The sequence below is a fragment of the Gouania willdenowi genome, chromosome 18, assembly GCF_900634775.1.
Source record: "Gouania willdenowi chromosome 18, fGouWil2.1, whole genome shotgun sequence".
Taxonomy (NCBI): Eukaryota; Metazoa; Chordata; class Actinopteri; order Blenniiformes; family Gobiesocidae; genus Gouania; species Gouania willdenowi.
The window spans coordinates 28,309,274-28,327,759 of record NC_041061.1 but is presented as its reverse complement, the minus strand read 5'-3'; the positions used below and the strand labels follow the sequence as shown (position 1 = coordinate 28,327,759).

The following is an 18,486-nucleotide window of genomic DNA, read 5'->3' as shown; positions in this document are numbered from 1 at the left end:
CAGAGACACAACAATCCGTAAATCTGAAAGGATTTAAGGAGAAAACACGGAGAAGATTTCTACACGCATACAGATCTCAAGTCAACTCTTCATCGAACTCTACAGCGACGACATGGAACTCATCAACTGGTCATTGAGCGCCATTGACAAAATCTTCACGACGAGGCAATTACTACAGCACAAACCAGCGTGTCCAAAGGACACATACCCAAGTGGATATGTCATGGATGCACGAGGGAGAAGCCAGATGCTCCGTCTCTCCCAGCTGACAGTGGAAGATGTGGAGGACATCTATCTGCTAGAAGTCATGATCTTTGGCCTGCTAATGATGGGGGTATGTGTATGTGCATGTGCCTTTCTGATGGATCGTAAGCTGAGGCGACTCTCAGAGGATATGAAGGTACTCCGAAAGAAGAAGAACTTTACGTTTGGAGAGTTGGAGGAACGTAAACAACGACTGGAAAAGAAAGCTCGAGGAGATACGGAAAAAAAGGACAGTGAGGAGGAGTAACAACAGGAACAATGACTGTAGATGAGAACGCATCACATAAAAAAGGACAAAAAAAAAAAAAAAACGTTAATGATGAAATTATGAAGAAGATGAGAATGTTTGACAAGACAAGGGAAGAAACGAGGTTTGATGTAAAATTATCTGTGTTCAAATCAGGGGACGGATCTGGATAAGCATAATGCTTTTTTTCGTCGCCCTTTCCGGCATGCAAAAGGACAAAAAAAAAAAAAAACAAAAAAAAAAAAAAAAAACAATGATGTGATTTTGCTCTGAGTGTCAAAACGAATTTCTGTGATTGCAACCATGTCGGAAATGAACTGAATAAATAAATAAAATAAATGAAAAAGAGAGAAAGGAAGAATGAGTTCTAATCAAATGTTTTTAAAAGAATGAACCACCTGAGCTTTTCCTATTTTAAATACTTTATTTATTAAATTAATTAATTTTCTGCTATTTAATGTTTTTAAATCAACTATTTCTATTTGTAAAATTAAATCATGTGCTTTGGTGTACACATTTTTACCATTTTAATTAAAGTTTAACTTTTTAACAATGTATTTTACCCATAAACTTATTTATTAATTTTAGTATTTATGTAAACTTATTTATCTGAAACTCTTAACCAATATTTATTATTCTTAACATATCTGTGATTTTATTCTTCATTGTTTTAACCTAAATTACACTATGAAATCACTATATATATATTATATCAATTGGATTAAATAGTATCTTAATGTATTTTGACTAAGATGTCACTAAACAAACAAACTGGTAAAGCCAAACACTTTGGCTGTAGAGTTAACTTACATTTGGGTCAAAATACATATAAACATGGAATCAGCCTGTGTACTTTAACATGACCTATATTCTAACTTAAATACGTGCTTTTAGGAGCTTAAAATAAACCATAATAATTCAATAAATCTGAAGACACTCACAAACAACATCTCTGAGCTCCTCCACTACATTATCTGAGAGTCCAAACACACAGGTGTGATAGATTTTCAGTCAAAGTAGTGGAAGGAGGAGCTTAGACCTAATACTTATGTTGGGGCTCTATCTAGTGTCTAATTGTAGAACTACACCTACACCTGACCTCAGGTGGAGTGGACAGAACAGGTGAGAAGTGAGAGAAGGTTGAGAGTGTTGGGAGAGGTGTTTTCTTCTGGAGTCTTGGAGCGTTTGGAGCACCTTTGTTCTTTTCTTCATTTCTGGCAAACCAATACTGGGTTCAAAACATCAACACGATAATTTTTAAATGAAAAAAAGATATATTTTTAGTTGATTAATTATTATTATTATTATATTTAAGTGTTTTTTCTAAATATGTTTGGTGTAGTAGAGGTGTGTGTAGATGTGACCGAATAAAGAGTTATTTTCATGCTATGAGAGTAATTTTTTTAAAAAAAAGAAGTCCTTGCTGATTAATGACAGTATTTAAGGTTATTTAATGAATAAAAAACATCAAAAAATCAGAGTGTTTTTTATTAATATTAATATATTTTACAAAATAAAGACTGTCAGTTGTTTTCAGGCTATTGCAGTAACTGTTAAAGAAGTCTTTGATTAATTATTCTACTTTTTATGATTTACAAATAAAAATTATTTAAAAACCATTTAACAATATTAATATGAGCAAAATGATGACAGACTTCTTCGATACATTAGAGGCGTCTCTTGCATCCACCCAAGCATCTTTGGGCCTCACCGCTCTGGAACAAACGTGCACAAGGGTGCACGCAGAAAATGGTGCGCTCCGTCTGAAGCTGATCGATCTTGAGGCTCGCTCTAGGCAGCAGAATATCAAGATTGTGGGTCTCCCTGAAAAGATTGAGAATGGGCGCCCAACTGAGTTTGTGACGGAGTTTATTACGGGAGTCCTCGGTGCTGGCAATTTTCCAAAGCCCGTGGATGTGGATCGAGCACACTGCATTGGAAGGCAACCCTCTGCCAATGACGCGCGGCTGCGCATAATGATTGCCCGGATTCATCATTTCCAGACGAGGGAGAGCATACTGCAGCTGGCCCGTCAACAGTTTCCCCTGAGTCACAACGGCAAGCCGATGCACATATTTCCGGATTATCCAGCAGAGGTGATGAAGGAGCGGCAGGCTTTTCATGGCGCTCGTAAAAAGCTCCGGGATGCCGGTGAGCGGACTGGCTTCATTTATCCAGCATGGCTGCGAGTTACCCATGGTAACACTGAAAAGGTGTTTTCCTCACCACGGGAGGCGGAGGACTTTGCAGGAAGTTTACATTGACCAGATATGGATCGGCACATATCATGGTATGCGACTTTAATTGTGCAATTATTCCGACGAGGACGTTTTTATGACCGTTTTTCTCTTTTGCATTGCTGGAATGAGAGCCACAAGAACTTAGTGTTAGAGCCGACCTGTAGCTCAAGACTTCATATGGTCCGGCAACCCCTGTATGATTATTTACGGTTAGGTTTGGTTTTATGTTTTGTTTTTATTATTAGTGTTTGTTTTTCTAGAGGTGCATGTTTACCTACTTTAATTATAAATGCATCCTAGTTCACCTCCTCTAGGTGGCGGTATCACCTTTACCAGTTGGAATGTTAGGGGAATGGGTCATGTACTCAAACGTGCCAAGGTCTTCTCCCATTTAAAGCCACTGTCTGCTGATATTATTTTTCTACAGGAAACACATATAAGACCTGCCAAAGAAAAATGACTACGGTGTTCCTGGGTTAACCAAATATTCCAGTCCACCTTTTCCAGTCAGGCCCGGGGAGTTGCCATTTTGATTCGTAAAACTATTCCATTTAGACATATTTCTACTATCAGTGACCCAAACGGTAGATATATTTTGGTAAGAGGCTATATTTACTCATTTCACGTTATGCTTTTGAATGTTTACGCTCCAAATTTTGATGATCCAGCCTTTTTCATTAAGATATTTAATAAGCTGCCTAACTCCCCTGACACACACATTATTATTGGTGGAGACTTCAATTGTGTGCTAGATAATTTTTTGGACATTTCAGCCAATACAACCCAATTATCTGCATCCTCCACACTGTTAAATAATTTAATGTCTTCTATGAATCTGGTAGATATTTGGAGACTGCAGTATCCCACAAAAAGAGATTATTCTTTTTTTTCATCAAGACACAAATCATATTCTGGGATAAATTATTTTATATTGGACTCTCGTTTGATTTCTAATGTGATCTCTTCAACTTATAATATTTTAATCTCTGATCATTCTCCAACATCCATGGTCCTTGACCTTAACCATAAGAGACAATATTATAACTGGCGATTTCATCCCTCACTCCTTCTAAGTTTATGTCTGCAAAAATCTCTGAGTTTCTGGAAACTAATGACAATTCTGAGGTTAATGACTCCACCCTATGGGAAACTTTTAAGGTAGTCAGCAGAGGTCATATTATCTCTAGACCTCTATGAGGAGGGAGGAGAAGAAGCATCTTTCAGAGATAGAAAATGTACTTCTGCAGTTGTAAACTGCTTATCGATCCTCCCCCAGTCCCCCTACTCTACAAAATATTCTGAAATTGAAATATGAATATAATACTATATTGTCTGATCAGGTGCGGGACCAGCTGCTTAAATTAAGGCAAAAACATTTTGAGCTCGTGGACAAGCCCCATAAACTTCTATCTAGGCAGTTAAGAGGCTTACAGGCCAGCAGAACTATTCATAAAATCAGGTCAAAAACAGGAGAAGTAGTTGTTGACCCAAAAGGCATTAATGATCGTTTTAAAGAGTATCACGAGCAACTCTATATGTCAAAAGCAATTGGGAATCTTTCTGACTGGTTTGGCGATCTAGCTCTTCCTAAGTTAAGTAAGATTGCACAAGATGCCTTAAATATAAATATCTCAACTCAGGAAATTTTGGATGCCATAAAATCTTTTCCTAATGGTAAGACTGTAGGACCGGTCGGCTTCAGCATTGAACTATATAAAAAGTACTCTGAAAAGTTGGCTCCCCTCCTTTTGAGAATGTTTACACACTCATTTGAAACTTGTAAATGTCCTCGCACTTTGTATGAGGCCAATATTTCACTGATACCGAAGGAGGGCAGGGATGAGACTGAGCATAAACATGAGAGAGGCAGTAAAATGGCCGCCCTTTGCTTAGATGCGGAAAAGGTATTTGACCAATTGGAGTGGCGATACATGTTGAGAGCTTTGGAGGAGTTTGGGTTTGGCAATCGGTTTATCTCTTGGATTCAATTGTTATACACCCAGCCCTCTTCTTCCATTTTAACTAATCAAGAAACGTCAGCCCCCTTTCTGTCACACCGTGGTACACGGCAGGGCTGTCCACTCAGCCCCTTGTTGTTTGCAATTGAACCTCTTGCCATCAGTATTAGACACCACACTCTTCTTAGACCCATTCACCTGGGGAATATAGACCATCGCCTTTCTTTATACGCGGACAACGTTGTAATTTTCCTCTCACAGCCTGAACAGTCCATTCCTGTTCTACTTGACCTCATAAAATCTTTTGGCAAGGTCTCAGGATACACGATTAATTGGCAAAAGTCTAAATTCATGGCCATTGGTGCAGAACTTGACCCTGAGTTTTTACATAATCTTCCATTTAAAGTTATGGATAAATTAAAGTATCTTGAAGTACTCCTTCCAAGAGATCCTACATTATTTTTAAATACAATTTTCTTGAAGCGGTAAAGAAATTAAAAATCAATGTCAAAAAATGGCGTAGCCTTCCTCTTTCTATGGTGGGCCGCATAAACACTATCAAAATGGTCTCTCTTCCGAGGTTTTTATATCGTTTTCAAAATCTCCCAATTTTTTTGACAAAATCATTTTTCAAATCTTTAGATTCAATAAGTATGCCTTTTATTTGGAACAACAAAGCACATAGAATTTCCAAAATTCATGTACAGAAGTCAAGAGTGAGAGGTGGGTTAGGACTACCATGTTTCCTCCACTATTACTGGGCCACCAATCTCAGGGCCCTTGCTTACTGGCAGGAAGGTTATAAAAAAGAAGTCTCAGCAGATACTTCTGCATGAGTCGCCATTGAAAACTGTTTAGTGTTGAAAACAGTTCTCTTCTAGCTCTTATTTTCTCATCACCTGGCCCTCCTGCAATATTGAAAGTGAATAATCGTATAGTCCTGAATTGCCTGAAAATATGGGAGCAAATAAGGAAGAGCAACAAACTGCCAAACACCTCTGTACATGCCCCGGTGTCTCGTAACCATGTATTTCTTCAGTCCCTGTCGGATATTACATTTGAGACTTGGAGACTAAAGGGTTTAGTCAATGTGAAGGATTTGTATATTGGTGAACAATTTGCCTCATTTACTCAGCTACGGGACAAATTCTCTCTTCCCTCTTCTCACTTTTTCCGGTATTTACAAATAAGAAACTACATCCACCAATCTATGCCTAAATTTCAGACTGTTCCTGAGGAAAATAAGATTTACAGTCTTCTGCTGCGCCCGCCTCAAAAAAATGTTTTTCAGGCTTTGTAAAAGTGTTCTCTAAACAAGTGAATTTTACCACTTTCCATTTGAGGGGGGGCTGGGAGGAGGATCCTGGGATAATTATTACAGATGACATTTGGGAGGAAAACCTTAGCAGACCCTGATCATGCTCAGTTAATACCAGGCATCAGTTAATTTATTTTAAAGTACTACATAGACTTCATTATTCTAAATATAAACTTCATAAGATTTTTCCTTCGACTTCTCCTTTATGTGATCGTTGTAAGTCTGCTGAGGGCTCCTTGGCAAACCTTTTTTGGGCGTGTCCATGGCTATATCATTTTTGGTGTGAGATATTCAACTGGTTTTCTGAAGTGTATGATTGTGTTTTCAAACATGACCCAGAGATAGCATTGTTTGGGTATTCCTCATCTCTAGAAAATCACAGTCTCTCTGTACAGTGTACAATAATGTATGGGATGATCACTGCCAAGAAAGCAATATTGAACCTTTGGAAATTGGACACTGTGCCTCAGTTTAAAACCTGGCTTGTCGACCTCACCAATGTACTGCACATGGAGAGGATCCGATATGGCATGATGGGCTGTCTTGATAAATTTTACAACATCTGGCAACCTTTCTTGGACTATCTTGCAAGAGCTGATAACATTTCTGGACAGTGAGACATGAATGCCGCTTAACTTTTTTCTTTTAAATGCTTGTTAGGACATAAAGTACTAGTGATGCAGAGTTTTGTCATCTTGACTGTTAGCCCTAGTGTTTTTTTTTTGTTTTATTGGCCTCTTGTCTGTACTATGTACTAAAACATTTGGAAAAATTCAATAAAGATACTGTATGAAAAAAAAAGAGAAGGAACCAAACAAACATTTGTTTCTAAATGTGTTCCTAGAAAGAACAGTGGCTGTTAAAGATGGATCAGACATAGCATTAGGCTTCAGTAGGAGATCAACTTCAATAGAACATCCACATGGACGTCAGGAACCAAAGTTTACCAGCAGAACATTGACCAAAGCATCACTGCCTCCACAGCTCAGTGGCAGGATGGACATTAGCACTTGTCTCTGATCAAATGAAGGGATTTGAAGATTATTTACATCTTATTAAATAATGAGAAAATATGATGAGAAGCTCAGATTGGTTTGTTGAAAAGGAGCAAACAGACAAGTTGTGCTTTAAATGGTAACCTGTCTAACTGATGACCTCCTTCTGATTGTGTTGCTAGTTGCTGCTTGTAACTGTAGCTGTTCCTTTGATGTCTAAATAAACTCTGCACTATGAGCTCAGAAATAAGTCTTTTCACAATAAGAGTCAGACTGGTGTTCTGTATGAGATAAGCTCAGTTAAAGGCAGTAACAGAGGCTAACGCTGCTAAAAAGTCAGATCAGTGATGTCACACACAGTGAGAACAAGTTAATCTGAACTGGTTCTAGAGCCACAAATGGAAACAATAAAGTCTAACAACAACATGAGATTCTTGGAGGATCTTCTTATTCACACACTGCATTATTAAAGAATATGTGTAAAAGATGACATTTCTTATCAGGGCTCATCATGTTATGGCTGATCTGTTGTTGTACTTCCTGTCTGTGTCATTGAGCAGTTGGAGGTCACATGTTCCAACAGAAGTCCAGCTGATGTTCAGCTTTAAAGGTGTCCTTCACTGGTTCCACATTCACTGGTTTTGTTCCACGTTTGCTGAAACACTTTAATCCACTCATTTCTCACCTTTTCTGAGGAGTCCATGTTTGCTGTCACAGCTGAGTGATTCCACAATCCTCCTTCAGACACCTCCATTCACCTGTAACATCAGCATGGAATCAGCTCCACCTGAAGGATGGAAGAGACAGAATGAACGTGAAGGATCTAGAAATATACATTCATCCTTTGCAGTGTCATCACTGATTAAAAGGATCAGTTTGTTCAGAGATCACATGATGTGGAGGAAAATATTTAGATTTTGTGGCTGAGGAATTTAAATTCCCATGGATTTGCAAAAGGAAATGTTTCAGGGGACCGTTCATTTGGTGCACCCCAGCACCCCTCCTGGTCCTGAGCTAAACAACATGTTGAAGCGTCCACCTGAAACACGTCTAAACTACCAAAATACTGAGCAGACCAGTTCCCACGTAACGTTTATGTGTCTGTTGTTATGGCCATTTTTATATTCATCATCATATCGTCAAATGTATGTTCATGTGTACAATTTGTCATGTTTTAATACATGACGACTCCATTACTCTTTACACCTTTGAACAGCTGAATCATGATTAAACAGTACAGATCGTATTGTACTCAGTGCAGCACAGAGTCTCTGCCAAGGCCAGAGTCTCTGCTCACATGCAGATACACACGAACGCACACACTATCAAGGACAGATAAGTGGCGTCCGATCTTCCTCATAATTATACACGTCTTCATCATCCTCCAAAATTTCCACTGTGGGAGCATCTGACTCCCTCCCTTTCTGTCTCTCAGGGTTGGGACCTTTTCTTATCTGTATAAAACCTTGAGCTGAAACTGTTAGAGGGAGCGGCTCTGCCTTCGAACCTCCGGCAGAACGGTCACTAATTTTTGTTCCACTTTGTTCCATCGTGTACTTTTTTCTACTTAGTTTTAGAATAAACTTTTTTATAAAATCATCAATGCTTCGCCTGGACTCCATCACTCAACCAGAGCAATAAATCATGTCTCCAAATGAGGTCAACCGCAAATTCTGCCGTAACACTGTGAAGCTACGGCCATTTCTGGTGAAGAGCTGCAGTTGTTCTGTTGTTGTGGACGAGACCAACGATGACAGGGATTGTAGAGTCTGAAACATCATAGGTTCATGATAACTTGATAGCTTCTAATACTGTACAATATTCTGCCCTCTAGTGGTGAAATAACTGATGCATTTGTTTTTGTTTAATCATTATAGTCTGGAATGATGTCATCAGGATGATTTAAATTAGTTTAAATATAATGAAGTTGATCAAAACTTAACTAATAAACCTGCTCAGATTCAGTAAACCATCGATACCTGAGGGGAAATATGGTGATATTAATGACATATTTAATTAAAAAGAAACAGTTTTTGTTTAAATATATTTGTAATATATTTATAAATAAACAAAATTTAAAAAAAAAACGTGAAAAACACAAAATTTTGAAAAAAAAAAAAAGATTGTACAGTAGCTAATGACTTTAGTTCCTCTTCAGTTTCAAATAGAAATGGTTCATCATTCAGTTATTAATCAGTTTATAGCATGTCCCATTTATTAGTGTTTTTATGACAATTTGGATAAAAATAAAGAATAATTGAGTGATCAAAAATGTAAAAAAGCAAGACAAAATTACTGGATTATGTATTTATCATGAGAATGCAAAATAAATACATGATACACATCGTATCGTGAACCCAGTATCGTGAATCAAATCGTATCGGAAGTTGAGTGAATCGTCACATCCCTAGTTGATGTCAACATCAGATCAGTGCACGGGGAAACCAGCACGTCAAGCATAGGTGTGCAGTGTGCTCTGCTGCGCCAGAGACAGCAGTGGATCTATTTACACAATCCATGTATCAAATATAAGGATAATCCATGTTCTTGTGCAGAAAAACGACTGAATTAACAGTGGATGCTTGTGTCTGTTCCCTCTCTACTCTGATCTGCTCTGAGGACAGCACACTGCGCTGACAGCTGAAGTGCAACACTTTTTCTTTTTTTTGCAACGCAGCACTTACTCACACACAGCTGTTGCTGGACATAAATACATTGTACTGATATTTAATCCTTATCACCTATATAACTGCATTGCAATTTATTATTTTATTTTTTTACGCTATTGAAACTGATACCGTTGCTGGTCGACCAATGAAAATATTGGTCGACCATGACTGCATTGACCAATTAGTCGACTAAACAAGCAAAGTTGGCTGCCCTACCTATAACTGACTGAGCTGCTGAAAGAGTCACATTAAATCTGTTCTCTCATTGATAAACAAAGTGCATTGAAGATCTTGATGAAATCAGCTTCTCTGCTTTATTTATTATACAAGCATGTTCAAGATGCACAGTGAACACGCTCTGTGTAAAAGAGGTTCGGGGCCTCTACAGGGTGCGCGGAATAGAGCCGGCGACTAGGGATGTAACGATTCACTCAACTCCCGATACGATTCGATTCACGATACTGGGTTCACGATACGATTTTTTCACGATTTATTTTACAAAATGGGAATGTTGACAAATGACTGAAAAATATTCTTTTATTTTTTGGGGGGAAAATACTGTACTATTTTCCTTTTATTTTTCATTGTCAAAAGAATCCCTTGATAAACTATTCAAAATGATGCAATTTAACTAAAAATAAATCTTGAATGAAATAAATAAAGGAATAATACAAATGAAGAAGCCTATTAATTTAAATTCTGGTTCTATAATAAACAATTCAAAAGTGCATAATAGTTCTTTTTCTTTTTAAAAGTGCAACTGAAAATGTATTTTGTGCCTTAACAATTAGACTTTAAAAAAAAAAAACAGTCATTTTACTGTATTTACGTCAGATATTTGTTTAGACCAGCAGAGGGCGCTGGTAACCCAGTGGTCGGTTTTTCATTACTTACATTTCTCATGTACACACATCTTCCATGGAACAGGAGAGAAGCAGAGAAAGAGGGAAAGAACACAACACGTGGACCCACGGAACAACAGTTAAAAGATGCTTTGAAAGTTTAAAACTTGCCGTTGGGATTGAATAACTTGTGTTGAAAAATATGAAAAAACAATTGTCATAAAATACAATAAAAGCTCAAATGTTATATAAAATATACCTGCACATTTTTTTTCAGTCTATCTCCATTTATTAGAAGTGATTTCGCATTATATTAACGATTTAAACTTTTTTTTTTAACCCACGCTTTTCACAGAGACAGTATTTCATTGACGGTCCCTAAATTCTAACAACATGTAGGGCTCTATGAAATCAGTTTTATTTTTTTCCAAATTCCGTTTTTTTCACTTTCATTTTTTAAATTCCGTTTTTTAGAATTATTTATCATTTTTAAAGGAAAATATTAGTTTTTAACTCATGTGAGGAAACAAAATAAATAATAATAAATAAAAAAAACTCATAATTAAACAAAAATGTAAGTCAAAAATAAAGTACATACAATTAAAAGGTAGATATAAGTTGTAGTGTCAGTGTCAGTTCTGATCAACTTAGTTTAAATTAACCTAATTTAAATGATCCTATCTTCTGTGTAATGTGGAATTTGATGTTGACAAGATGTTGCACTTTGTTACTTTTGTCCCTCATAGTCAGGACTAAGTAACACCATGCAATACACTGAAGTTAGAAAAACTAAAGAAAACAAAACATCTTTTTTAGGAAAACAACAATGTTCTGGCTAATAAGCCATGCACTCTCTAAATAGAAAAAAAACATTACATTTAATATATATATATATATAAATTAAGTATGAAATTTGTTTTCATTAGTTCATTTTTTATTAATTTATTATTTCAACATGAATTTTACTGTAGCTCTGATGAGATTATGTTAGAATGTAACATTCTAATTATGTTGCTCCAATGGACTTTTATTTTGTAACCTGGAAGTTCCCACTGAAACAGGTGTACTTGAGGTAGCTACAGTAGCTGACTGTGAATGTGTAACTACGAGACACGGACAAAAAGCTGGAATAAAATAACTAAATTACAGTACAGACTGAGTTATTCTTAGTTAACCAGACATAACAGTTCGAACACTGAGCAGGTGAAGATGATTAAAGCTGATCATGTTTTCACGGAGCGCCGCTGCACTACACGAAGCACGTGCAGAGCTTCACAGGCACAGCAAAGTTAAACGAGCACTAGAGGTTCTGTAATTAGTAGTCAGTGTTGATTTACGTTGTTTTAGAGGTTGTTTGTGGTGGTTTAAGATGAGTTTAATGCAGCCAGTAGGGATGTAACGATTAATCGTAAGGCAGTTAAAAATCGATTCATAGGTATCACGGTTGATATCGATTTTCTGACAATTGAATTGCAGTACTTTATTTAACCAGCAGAGGGCGCTATCCGGAAGAGTTGGCGGCGGGCGGAGTCTGCTAATACTTTCTTTAAAGCTGCCTTCTACTCTTAAATATGTTAATAAATGATTCATTACCCCTTTAGCACCGAAAGAATATCTGTAATATTACTTGAATATCTGCAAAAGTCACGTTTTTCTATTAGCTCTGTCTGCTAGCATAACTTCTCTTCTTCACTGCTAGAATATCTGCATGCCAACCGACCACTGTGTTACCAGCGCCCTCTGCTGGTCCAAACAAATATGACGTAAATCAGTGCAATGACGTTTTTTTTTTTTAAAGTCCAATTGTTAACACTAGCATGCCCAAGGTTTTCTTACTCCTGTTGCCCTGCCCAGAGGCCGCCAAATGACACTCATTTGCAACTCAGTGGGCCACCTCTCTTATGTAAATACAGCCTTTCGATCGGAATGTGCAGCTGGGCAGTGACAAACTTTGGGGGTTGGTGTAAATGATGGCCAGTGTTGAGAAACCAGTTTCTCCCAGGTAGATGTTTGTTAATCCAAATAACATTATATGGAATTATTGGATAAGAATGGCCAAATTAATATGAGCCATGTGTGTTGTGATCAATTGATAAACCACAATAAATAAAATTAGAAAAAGAAAAACAGTAATAAAGCAACCAAGCTCCTGTTTCCTACTCCTGTATTTTCACTATTTACCTTTATTGTTTTTGTGCTTATAAATCAAATGTATTGTTGCTATTTATGGTAAAGCAAGATTTCCGAGTGTGAAAAGGACTGTTTGAGTTTTCACTTTAAAAAGGTAAATTCACGAGGTCCACCATTCACTAACCAGGTCCATGAATTATTTTATTAAGCTATTAATTTACAAATTTGAAGAAAGTGCACAAGATGCACAAATAATCAATGCTTCAACAGGGAAAAACAAAAACCCAGGCAGGCACATCACCATAGATGAGCAACTTTTTCCAACTAAGACTCGCTGCTGTTTCTTGCAATACATTGCAACGAAGCCGGACAAGTTTGGTATCAAGTTCTGTGTGGCATGTGACCTTAAATCCAAGTATGTGTGCAAAATCATCCCATATCTTGGCAAAGACCCCAGTCGTCCACCTGGGGAGAGATTGTCTGAAAATGTGGTGATGAAGCTTATGGAACCGTTTATGGACAAAGGAAGAACTGTTACAACCGACAATTTTTTCACTTCATTGTCACTAGCACGTCGACTGCACAGCCGGAAGACCACCCTCCCTGGCACAGTCAATAAGATTCGCCGGGAGCTTCCAGATTCAGCTAAAAAGAATTTGGCCCGTGAGGAATTCAGCACACAAGTGTTTTCAACCTCTGGTGCCACACTGACTGTTTATGTGCCCAAACTGCCTCCTCAGTAGCGTGCACAGCGTGGTGGAGACTGAGGCTACTCGGAAAAAAAAGCCGAACACAGTCACCGACTACAACAGCATGAAATGTGGTGTGGACGTCATGGACCAGATGGTTCGAAAGTACACTGTGCGTTCAGGAACACGGCGTTGGCCAGTCGCTGTGTTTTACAACATGATTGACATTGCAGCGCTGAACGCACATGTGCTTTATCAGGCATGCACTGGGGTCAAGGGGAGAAGGGTGGACTTCTTGCTGGAGCTTGCAAATGAGCTTGCCCAGTCTCATATGGCAGCCAAGGAGGTGAATGAGCAAAACCTTCAGCAACAACCACCCACACCTGATGTGGGGAAAAGGGCATTGTGCCAGGTGAAGTGTTGCTGCAGGAAAAACCGTGCCACCAAGCGTTGTATGTATTGTGACAAGTTTGCACGTGGCAAATGCATAAAGGAGGTGTGGCAGTGCCAGAATTGTTCACAAAATCTCTATTAAATAAATTTCACCAAGAATGCAAACAAACTGTTGCCGTCTCACTATTACTACTTACTACTTTCTGTTGCAAAAGTTGAAATATAAGTTGCAACCTCTATGTAGCTGCTGTATGGGAAACACAAAGGAGATTACAAAAGGTCTTTGTGTCCTGGAACCTACCTAGCCACCCCCCCACCCTAGTTGAGGGGGGAGTAGTGGCCTCAGTAACATAACAATGGTCACAAGCTGAGTTGTTCACACCCGCCATCTGACACCAGCTTGGACTTTAAAGGTATAGGTGTCAAATGACACCACTCTGGTCATGCTAGTGTTAAGGCACAAAATACATTTCAGTTGCACTTTTAAAAGAAAAACTATTGTGCAGTTTTGCATTGTTTATTATAGAACCAGAATTTAAATTAATAGGCTTCATTTTCATTTGTATTATTCCTTTATTTATTTCATTCAAGATTTATTTTTAGTTAAATTGCATTGTTTTGAATAGTTTATCAAGGAATTCTTTTGACAATGAAAAATAAAAGGAAAATAATAAAGTATTTTCTAATTTTTCCCCAAAAATTTGTCGACAGTCCCATTTTGTAAATGAAAAAATCGTGAGAGAATCGTATTGTGAACCCAGTATCGTGAATCGAATCGTATCGGGAGTTGAGTGAATCGTTACATCCCTAGCAGCCAGGACAGGTGGAGAGAGGGTGGTGCACCTAAGTTCATAGCAGAGCCTTCAGCATGTTCCTCACTGAACCATGACAGAGTGGGCGGGACGCATTTAAGTGAAGCTACCGCTGGTATGGAGAGTGGATAGTGCCACTGCTAACCTACCACAGGAGACTGTCGTGTTAAATCAACGTCTGAATTGGATGACGTTACTACGCTGTCGCCATGGCTGACGTGTTTGTAAGGAACCTATTTACACTAAGTTAGGAAGTGTTTTATTTATTTATCGTTTTGTCGTGTGTTGTCATGTTTTTATTTACATTTCCATTTAGTGATGAGCCTTAGGATTTATTATTTTTTAATGAAAAGATGTACATTGGTTAAAAAGATATAAAAACAGTGGAGCTACGCTGTGTAAAAACAATAATAATCCTGATATAAAATGTCTCACTGGTACAGACTAAGTCTGCAACTAACCACTATTTCAATAGTTGACTAATCATTGATTATTGAAACGATTAATCGACTAATCAGATGACAAATCATACATTTATTTGTTCTATAACGCCACAATCTTTTAAATTTAGCTTGGGATAAATTACGACAAATAAAAACAATAAATAAAACAATTCCCAACTTAGTGTAAACAGGTTCCTCACAAACACACACCAAAAAAATTGAATATGTCATATGCTTCAGTAATAACATTTACACATTAAAAAGTTTGTGCATATGATTCATTCCATTAATTTTATTGTATATTATTTTTTTGTTATTAATAATGACATTATTTTCTAAAAAATACATAAAAAGCACATGAAAAGCAAAAATAACTACATTAGTGTTTTTACTGTTTAATATAAACCACTGCTGCTGAATCTAGTTTAGTTTATATCTAATGAATTACATAAAGTTATGGTTGATAATTATTTCTGATTACTATTAATAAACCAGATCAAGCTGATGATTTAATCATTCAGGATATTTAGGTTTAATAATCACGGGACGAGAACAGACTGAACAAGCTGGTGAGGAGGGCCAGCTCCGTCCTGGGCTGCCCCCTGGACTCTGTGGAGGAGGTGAGGGACAGGAGGGTATTAGCCAAGCTCACCTCCATCATGGACAACACCTCCCACCCACTGCACGGGACTGTGGAGGAGCTGAGCAACTCTTTCAGTAGCAGACTGAGACACCCTCAGTGCAAGAAGGATCGCTACCACAAGGCCTTCATCTCCACTGCTGTTACACTGTACAACAAGACCCTAAAGTAACATGTGCAATAATAACCCCCCTTTGCAAAACTACGTGCAATAATCTCTATATCAGCGTCACTTTATTCCCTGTAGCAGCGTCATTTCCTGACAACCTGCACTAGAACTGTAAACTTTTATTTAATTTGTATTTATTCTTAGAACTCCATCCCCTTAAGATTTTTGCTTTTACTTAATGTACATAAGATACCTCTTTTTACTATTTAACTGTCTGCACATTTCTTGTCTATTCTGCACACCCTGAGTGATCTTTCTGAATGCCAAATGTAACAAGTGAATTTCTCCATTGTGAGATCAATAAATGATTATCTTATCTTATTTCTTATCTTAATAGTTACATTACTGTCTAATAGGACCTGCTTTATCTGTGAACACCTGAAATATAATTAAACATATTACGTTTCAAAAGCTGGCAACGACGTAGTAACGTCATCCAGTTCAGACGTTGATTTCACACAACAGACTCCTGCGGTAGGTTAGCAGTGGCACTATTCACTCACCATAGGTTAGGGTTAGCAGTGGCACTATCCACTCACCATAGGTTAGGGTTAGCAGTGGCACTATTCACTCACCATAGGTTAGGGTTAGCAGTGGCACTATCCACTCACCGTAGGTTAGGGTTAGCAGTGGCACTATTCACTCACCATAGGTTAGGGTTAGCAGTGGCACTATTCACTCACCATAGGTTAGGGTTAGCAGTGGCACTATTCACTCACCATAGGTTAGGGTTAGCAGTGGCACTATCCACTCACCGTAGGTTAGGGTTAGCAGTGGCACTATCCACTCACCGTAGGTTAGGGTTAGCAGTGGCACTATCCACTCACCGTAGGTTAGGGTTAGCAGTGGCACTATCCACTCACCGTAGGTTAGGGTTAGCAGTGGCACTATCCACTCACCGTAGGTTAGGGTTAGCAGTGGCACTATCCACTCACCACAGGTTAGGATTAGCAGTGGCACTATCCACTCACCATAGGTTAGGGTTAGCAGTGGCACTATCCACTCACCGTAGGTTAGGATTAGCAGTGGCACTATCCACTCACCGTAGGTTAGGGTCAGCAGTGGCACTATCCACTCACCGTAGGTTAGGGTTAGCAGTGGCACTATCCACTCACCGTAGGTTAGGGTTAGCAGTGGCACTATCCACTCACCGTAGGTTAGGGGTAGCAGTGGCACTATCCACTCACCACAGGTTAGGGTTAGCAGTGGCACTATCCACTCACCATAGGTTAGGGTTAGCAGTGGCACTATCCACTCACCACAGGTTAGGATTAGCAGTGGCACTATCCACTCACCATAGGTTAGGGTTAGCAGTGGCACTATCCACTCACCATAGGTTAGGATTAGCAGTGGCACTATTCACTCACCATAGGTTAGGGTCAGCAGTGGCACTATTCACTCACCATAGGTTAGGGTCAGCAGTGGTACTATCCACTCACCATAGGTTAGGGTCAGCAGTGGCACTATTCACTCACCATAGGTTAGGGCCAGCAGTGGCACTATTCACTCACCATAGGTTAGGGTCAGCAGTGGCACTATTCACTCACCATAGGTTAGGATTAGCAGTGGCACTATCCACTCACCATAGGTTAGGGTTAGCAGTGGCACAATCCACTCACCATAGGTTAGGGTTAGCAGTGGCACAATCCACTCACCATAGGTTAGGGTTAGCAGTGGCACTATCCACACACCATAGGTTAGGGTTAGCAGTGGCACTATCCACTCACCATACCGCTCGATGTTGGTGTTGGGAGGAGAATAGCCAACGTGAAACCAACTTCATCGCGGTGGACACAGTTATAAGGACTGATTGGAATTTATCTCATCAATATCTCACCATCTAAAGAAGACACAAGCACAATCTCCACCTCTCTGTAAACTACACAGCTGGTTTTATCATTAGAGTCTATCAAACCACGCTAACGGAATTCAGTCACCAGTTAAACACAGTCACCACTCAACCTATAAAACCCGCTAGCTAGCGAGCTAAAGGCTAAGCACGTAGCCTCACTGTTTCTAACCCATATTTAACAGTGAATAATAAGATGATCTGCTCCAGCTGCGTATGATAAACTACAGGAACTTTAGCAATGACTGTATCTTCATCATCACTAAGTCTATAAACAATAACATGATGAACACAGACAGGATGCTAACGTTAGCATCCTGTCTGTGTTCATGAAACCTCCACATTATCCTAAATGCGCTTTAAAACCATCAGAGGCTTTCAGTAAAACCATTAAAATAGTGTTTTTACTCTAAAACCATCAGTTAAACCATTAAAGTAGTGTTTTTACCTTCAGTCCTGAGGGAAGGTGAACTTTAATCAGCTTCGGTGCTCAAGAAGTGATGACTCCGTGTTCACAGATAGCAAAAGATGGAGGAGGAAACACGATCGGTTCAACGCATGCGCGGAAACTACGTCACTTCCTACACTTGTAAAAAAACAAAAAAAACAACTCATAATAATCTGCCGTGATATTTTAAATGGAAACGACCGTAAGACATTTAAAAAATATTGTTATAATATATGTAAATGTTTAACTGTTTTGCGGTGTGTTTAATTGTTAATTGCAAAAAAACTTAAAAAACCCTGATTTAGACGTTCACACTCGTAACATGCTTGTCAAGATGGATTCATCCATATACCAGCAGCAAATAACACGTTAATAAAATA

The 18,486-nt window shown here is 38.5% G+C and overlaps 1 long non-coding RNA gene across 7 annotated transcripts in view; it reads right to left on the bottom strand.

Annotated features, from left to right (window-relative positions):
* The window catches only part of LOC114480422 (uncharacterized), a 31,239-nt gene extending 13,024 nt beyond the window's left edge, over nt 1–18,215 (bottom strand). For 6 of the 7 annotated variants that reach the window (XR_003676095.1, XR_003676096.1, XR_003676097.1 and 3 more), the window contains exons 1-2: nt 18,107–18,215; nt 7,708–7,809 (exon numbers count right to left, since the gene is read on the bottom strand). This is a non-coding gene — a long non-coding RNA (uncharacterized LOC114480422). Of the gene's footprint in view, nt 1–4,995; nt 5,001–7,707; nt 7,810–18,106 lie in introns of all 7 variants that reach the window. The other variant, XR_003676099.1, reaches the window with a different exon arrangement.
* Between the last annotated feature and the right edge of the window lie 271 nt (nt 18,216–18,486).